Source organism: Hypanus sabinus, chromosome 20 (genome assembly GCF_030144855.1).
Source record: "Hypanus sabinus isolate sHypSab1 chromosome 20, sHypSab1.hap1, whole genome shotgun sequence".
Taxonomy (NCBI): Eukaryota; Metazoa; Chordata; class Chondrichthyes; order Myliobatiformes; family Dasyatidae; genus Hypanus; species Hypanus sabinus.
The window spans coordinates 12,667,765-12,674,693 of NC_082725.1; positions in this window are offsets into that span (position 1 = coordinate 12,667,765).

Consider the following 6,929-nt stretch of genomic DNA (forward strand, 5'->3'; position numbering starts at 1 on the left):
AACAAATCTCATATCAAGTGTGTTGCAGTTTCATTTTTGAGATGTTTTGCAGATTCTTGTTTTGAGCAGTGTACTACACGATGTGTGCGAGATAAAGGAGATTTTTGCCTGTCCTGTTATGGAGCAAAAAATATTGTCATAATTCTGCACCATATCAAAAAGACAATTATTTATGACCAACAACACACACAAAATGCTGGTAGAATACAGCAGGCCAGGCAGCATCTATAGGGAGAAGCGCTGTCGACGTTTCGGGCTGAGACCCTTCGTTAGGACTAACCGAAAAGAAAGTAAGAGATTTGAATGTAGTGGGGAGAGGGGAAATGTGAAATGATAGGAGAAGACCGGAAGGGGTGGGATGAAGCTAAGAGCTGGAAAGGTGATTGGCAAAAGTGATACAGAGCTGGAGAAGGGAAAGGATCATGGGACGGGAGGCCTCAGGAGAAAGAAAGGCGGGGGGGGGGGGGGGGGAGCACCAGAGGGAGATGGAGAACAGGTAAACAACTAAATATGTCAGGGATGGGGGAAGAAGTGGAGGAGGGGCATTAACGGAAGTTAGAGAAGTCAATGTTCATGCCATCAGGTTGGAGGCTACCCAGCCAGTATATGAGGTGGTGTTCCTCCAACCTGAGTTTGGATTCATTTTGACGGAAGAGGAGGCCATGGATAGACATATCAGAATGGGAATGGGATGTGGAATTAAAATGTGTGGCCACTGGGGGATCTTGCTTTTTCTGGCGGACCAAGCGTAGATGTTCAGCGAAATGGTCTCACAGTCTGCGTCGGGACTCACCAATATATAAAAGGCCATACCGGGACCACTAGACACAGTATACCACACCAGCCGACTCACAGGTGAAGTGTCGCCTCACCTGGAAGGACTGTCTGGGGCCCTGAATGGTGGTGAGGGAGGAAGTGTAAGGGCAGGTGTAGCACTTGTTCCGTTTACAAGGATAAGTGCCAGGAAGGAGATCGGTGGGAAGGGATGGGGGGGACGAGTGGACAAGGGAGTCGCGTAGGGAGCGATCCCTGAGAAAAGCAGAAGGGGGGGGGGAGGGAAAAATGTGTTCGGTAGTGGGATCCCGTTGGAGGTGGCGGAAGTTACGGAGAATTATATGTTGGACCTGGAGGCTGGTTGGGTGGTAGGTAAGGACAAGTGGAACCTTATCCTGAGTGGGGTGGCGGGTGGATGGGGTGAGGGCAGATGTGCGGGAAATGGGAGAGATGTGGTTGAGAGCAGAGTTGATGGTGGATGAAGGGAAGCCCCTTTGTTTAAAAAAGGAAGACATCTCCTTCGTCCTGGAATAAAAAGCCTCATCCTGAGAGCAGATGTGGCGGAGATGGAGGAATTGTGAGAAGGGGATACCTTTTTGCAAAAGACAGGTTGAGAAGAGGAATAGTCCAGGTAGCTTTGAGAGTCTGTAGGCTTATAGTAGATATCAGTAGATAGGCCATCTCCAGAGATGGAGGCAGAAAGATGAAGAATGGGGAGGGAGGTGTTGGAAATGGACCAGGTAAACTTGAGGGCAGGGTGGAAGTTGGAGGCAAAGTTAATGCTCACAGCCAACAAAAAGGCAGGCATAACTGGGAGGCATATGGGTGCCCATGGCTACACCCTTGGTTTGGAGGAAGTGGGAGGAGCCAAAGGAGAAATTATTGAGTGGAAGAACTAATTCCGCTAGACAGGAGAGTGGCGGTAGAGGGGAATTGGTTAGGTCTGGAATCCAAAAAACACCGAAGAGCTTCGAGACCTATTAGTATAGGAGATTCTTTCTTTTCCCGTATCCATTTAGATTCCCATTTATATATAAAATCTTCTGGTATATTTTCTCCTATTTTATCTAGTTGTATTCTAATCCATGCCGGTTTATCTTCATCAAAAAAGATGCAATAAATCTAAGTTGATTCGCTTTGTAATAATTCTTAAAATTTGGTCATTGTAACTCTTCTAGGTCAAATTTCCATGTCAATTTTTCCAACGATATTCTTGACATCTTACCATTCCAAAGGAATTTCCTCACGCATTTATTTAACTCTTGAAAGAACTTCTGCGGTAATTATATTGGTAGTGTTTGGAATAAATATTGTAATCTAGGGAATATATTCATTTTTACAGCTTTGACTCTACATATTAATGTTATTGGTAACATCATCCATTTATCAAGATCCTCTTGAATTTTTTTCAATAATGGCAAATAATTTAGTTTTATATATATTATAACTGGTTTCAAAAAGGGATTAGATATATAGGAGACTGTTTTGAAGGAGGTATATTAATGTCATTTGACCAATTAAAGAATAAATATAAAATATCAAATAACACTCTTTTCTGTTATTTCCAATTAAGGGCTTATTTAAGAGATAAACTGGGTCAAACAATGTTATTGCTGAAACCTAGTGAAATAGAAACTTTAATTCATAAAGGAAAAATTAAAAAAAATATTTCTGGTATGTATAATTTGTTCCAAAAACAGGCAATTAAACAAGGAATTCATAAGTCAAGACAAAAATGGGAAAGTGATTTGAATATTAAAATTGATGAAACAAGTTTTTCAAGATTATGTCTTGACAGTATGACAAATACAATAAATGTTCGACTAAGATTAGTGCAATATAATTTTTTACATCAAATATATATTACACATCAAAAATAAATAGATTAAACTGAAGTTTATCTGATCAATGTTTTCGATGTAATCAAGAAATTGGTACTTTTTTTACACTCTACTTGGTCTTGTTTTAAAATTCAACCTTTTTGGACAAATTTAAGAGCTTAACTGGAACAAATTATTGGAATACAACTTACACATAATCCAACATTATTTTTACTAGGCAATATTGAAGGGATAAAATCAAAATCCAAATTGAATAAATATCAGAAAGAATTCATAAAAGTTGCATTGGCAGTAGCCAAAAAGGCTATTGCAATTACTTGGAAATCAGATTCATACTTAAGTATAGATCATTGGAAGAATGAAGTTTTTAGCTGCATTCCACTTGAAAAACTTACATAATTTAACAGATAAATATGAAATATTTCTGAAAATTTGGCACCCTTATTTACAAAAGATATATATAGGTGCTCTGAAGATAAAATTATTGGTTATCTGGGGAAAGAAATAAACTCATATTAAAGCTGTTATGAACTCCATGGAGCATGTGAGGATCTTCCGATATCCAGACATTCTTTCTTTCTTACTTTCTTTCTTTTTTTTTCTCTTTTTTTTCTGTAGGGATATGTTAGGGGGGAGGGGATAAGGGGGGGGGGAGTTGATTTTTTTTCTTTCTATATAACCTATTTGAAAACTCAATTAAAAAAAATTAAAAAAAGAGAATGAGAATAATTTTAATTAACCAAGACATTTGCCTTTATAATTAACACAAAGTACACTGCAGATGCTGTGGTCAAATCAACACGTACAAACAAGCTGGATGAACTCAGCAGGTCAGGCGCCATCCATTGAAACGAGCAGTCAATGTTTCGGGCCGAGACTTAGTCAGTCCTGACGAAGGGTCTCAGCTTGAAACATTGACTGCTTGTTTCAATGGATGCTGCCCGACCTGCTGAGTTCATCCAGCTTGTTTGTACGTGTTGCCTTTATAATTAAATAGGAGGGTGGGGTGGGAGTGTCAAGTTTTTGACGTGATAATTGCACAGGTAAAAGCAGCCAATAAGGTGAGCACTGAGCTGTGGGATGTGGATCTGTTGGTCTTTACTTCAAAAACTAGTAACCAGATTTATGTAGCAAGCACAAGGCCATGTGGATCTAATTTGTAATTTTAAAATAATCGTAGTCGATCGTCATTGATAGGGTAGTGAAGAAATCATATGGCAATGTAGTCTTTGACAATAGCAGCATTGAGTTCAGGAGTCAGCAAGTTATGTTGGAGCTTTATAAATCTCTGGTTAGCCCGTATCTGAAATACTGCCTTTAATTCTGGTTGTCCATTTCAGGAAGGATGTGGAGACTGGAGAGGTTTATCAGGATGTTGCCTATGCTATGAAGAGGGATTTGGGAAACTGGAATAGCAGAAGCTGAGGGGAGACCTGATAGGAAGTTATAAGATTATGAAGGGCGTAGATAGACAGCCTATATCCTATTCACCAAGGTCAAAAGGTTTAATTTTAGAGGGTATATATTAAAGGTGAGAGGCAGCAAGTTCAAAGGAGAGGACCAGGGCAAATTTTTTTGAAATGCAGACTGGGAGTTACCGAGAGAGCGCTGCCAAGCTTGGTTGTGGAAACAAATATGATGGGAGTATTTAAGCAGCTCTCAGAGAGGCACATGCATGTACAGAGAATGGAGAGATATGGATTTGTGTAGGTTGAAAGGACTAGTTTAGTGAGCTTTTAATTATTGACAGAATTAGTTCGGCACAACTTTGTCAGCCAAAAGTCCTGTTGCCGTGCCATCCTGTTCTATGTTCTTTTGGGATTACTGTGGGTAGGTACAAGATATATCATAGATATGATGGGCCGAAGGTCCTGCTTTGATGCTGTGTGATGCTCTCCGATTTTCACACAAAATCCACATTAGATCTCACCGTTCATTCAATATGCCATAATTAAATATCAGAATAAAGTTGTTTGGTTGCTCAAGGTAACAGAGGTGATGATGTAAAGTTTGGCATTTGACGTCATTTTCCCCAATGGAAGATTCAATTTATTGGTGATAACTACACTTATTTGTGAGGAAATATATGCAGAAACCAACCCAAAGCATGTAAAAATGTCAAAAGTAACATTTTATTTGTGCCCCCTCTAAATCCATAATCGAACAAGCAGTTTGCACGAGCTCGGACTAATGAATTTTTATTTCTCCTTGACCGGTTCCTGTTCTGATAAATGATGTAATGATCAGCATCTTGAAGTACCACTTGCTTTCTGATAAAGATCAATTACATTTTTAACTGAAGCTGTAGTTTATACCTGAATGGTAAAGATTGATCTGAGGTGTTCTTCTTGATGCTTTCTCCATCTGTTCTAGACAGAGGAACCTATTTTTCTAAGCCGTACTTAAAAGACATTTGTATTTATTTCCCTCCCAGTTATCACTTTGCTCTGATTACTTTGTTCCTGCAGGATGCCTTTGCTACTCATTTTGAAATTTAGACCCATGGAAAAAATCCAAGGCGGCAATGACGAGAGTTGGGTTCCAGTTCAGATATGTTCCCATTACGTTGGAATTCTTTGAGGAAATAACTGGCAGGATAGACAAATGTTGTTTTCTTGAATTTTCATAAGGCCTTTGACAAAGTGCCACACATGAGTCTGCTAAACAAGATAAGAGCCCATGATATTACAGGAAATATACTGCCATGGATCAAAATTTGCTCACTGGCAGGAGGCAAAGAGTGGGAATAAAGGGGGTCTATTCTGGTTGACAGCTGGTGACTAGTGGTGCTTCACAGGGGTAGGTATTGGGACCATCTTTCATGTTATTTATCGATGATTTGGATTACACATTGATGGTTTTGTGGCTAAGTTTGCAGATGATACAAAGAATGGTGTAGGGGTAGTAGTGCTGAGGAAGCAGGGAGTCTGCAGAAGGATTTGGACAGACTGGGAGAATGGACAAAGAAGTGACAGATGGAAATATAGCAGAGGGAAGTTTATGATCATGCCCTTTGTAGAAGGAACAGATTTTCTAAACAGGTAGAAAATTTAAAAATCAGAAGTGTAAAGGGACTTAGTCCTTGTGGGGAATTCCCTAAAGGTTAACTTGCAGGTAAGGAAGACAAATGCAATGTTAGCATTCATTTTGAGAGGACTAGAATGTAAGAGCAAGGATGTAGTACTGAGGCTTTATGAGGCAGTGGATAGACCTCACAAAGTACTGTGAGCAGTTTTGGGCTTCTTATCTAAGAAAAGTTGTGCTGGAGGTGGAGAGGGTCCAGAGGAGATTCACGAGAATGATTTCCAGAATAAAATGGTTGACATACGAGGAGCGTTTGATGGCTCTAGGCCCGTACTTGATGGAGTTTAGAAGAATAGGGGGTGGGGGTGGGATCTCAGTGAAACCTATCGAATATTGAAAGGCTTATATACAGTGGGTTTCTTTTCATGGGTAAGTCTGGGAAAAGGAGACATTCATTTAGAAGAGTGATGAGAAGGAATTTCTTTAGCTAGAGGGTGGAGAATCTATGGAATTCATTGACTCAGAAGGCTGTGGAGACCAAGTCTTTGAGTATATTTAAAGCAGAGGTTGATAGGTTCTTGGTAAGTCCGGATGACAAAGGTTACGAGGAGATGGTAGGAGAATGGGGTTGAGAAGGATAATAAATTCGGCATGTTCAAATGGCAGACCAATTTCTGTTCCCATTTCTAATGCTCTTATGCTTCACTGAGCAAACAGCATAATTCAACCATCTACACATGTAGACAGCCAAAGCAAAGAAGGGGGCGCTAATTTCACAGCCCATGATACTGGCTACTTGGTAACCAATCTCCTTACTTGTTTACACTCACAACTAGTCCATGAAATTTGAGCTGGTTATGGGGTGAGCTGTCACACCGTCACCTTGGTAAGTGAATTAGGACTGCCGAACTCGGTGTTACACAGCTGCACTGGAGACAGCGCATCTTTTTGTTTTGGTGGGATCGGTTCTTAGCTCCCACTCAGTTAGACGGCTATTACTAATACGACTCAGTAAAAATGTTTAACCATGTGACACTATTGCCGTTCTTGCTTTGCGCATACTGTACATAACATCTAACATAATTATTTACACCATTTAGTTTTTATTATGTACTACTATACTAATTTGATTCCTTGATGCATTGAGAATGAACAATGACCGTTTCAAGTGGTAAAATATTATGCTTTTGGAATTCTGTTTGTTTTGCCCTTACCTGAGAAATAAATCCTAGGGAAATTTGAAAAATTGTCATTATATTGGAAATTTAATGAACAGCTTCTGGTAAACTA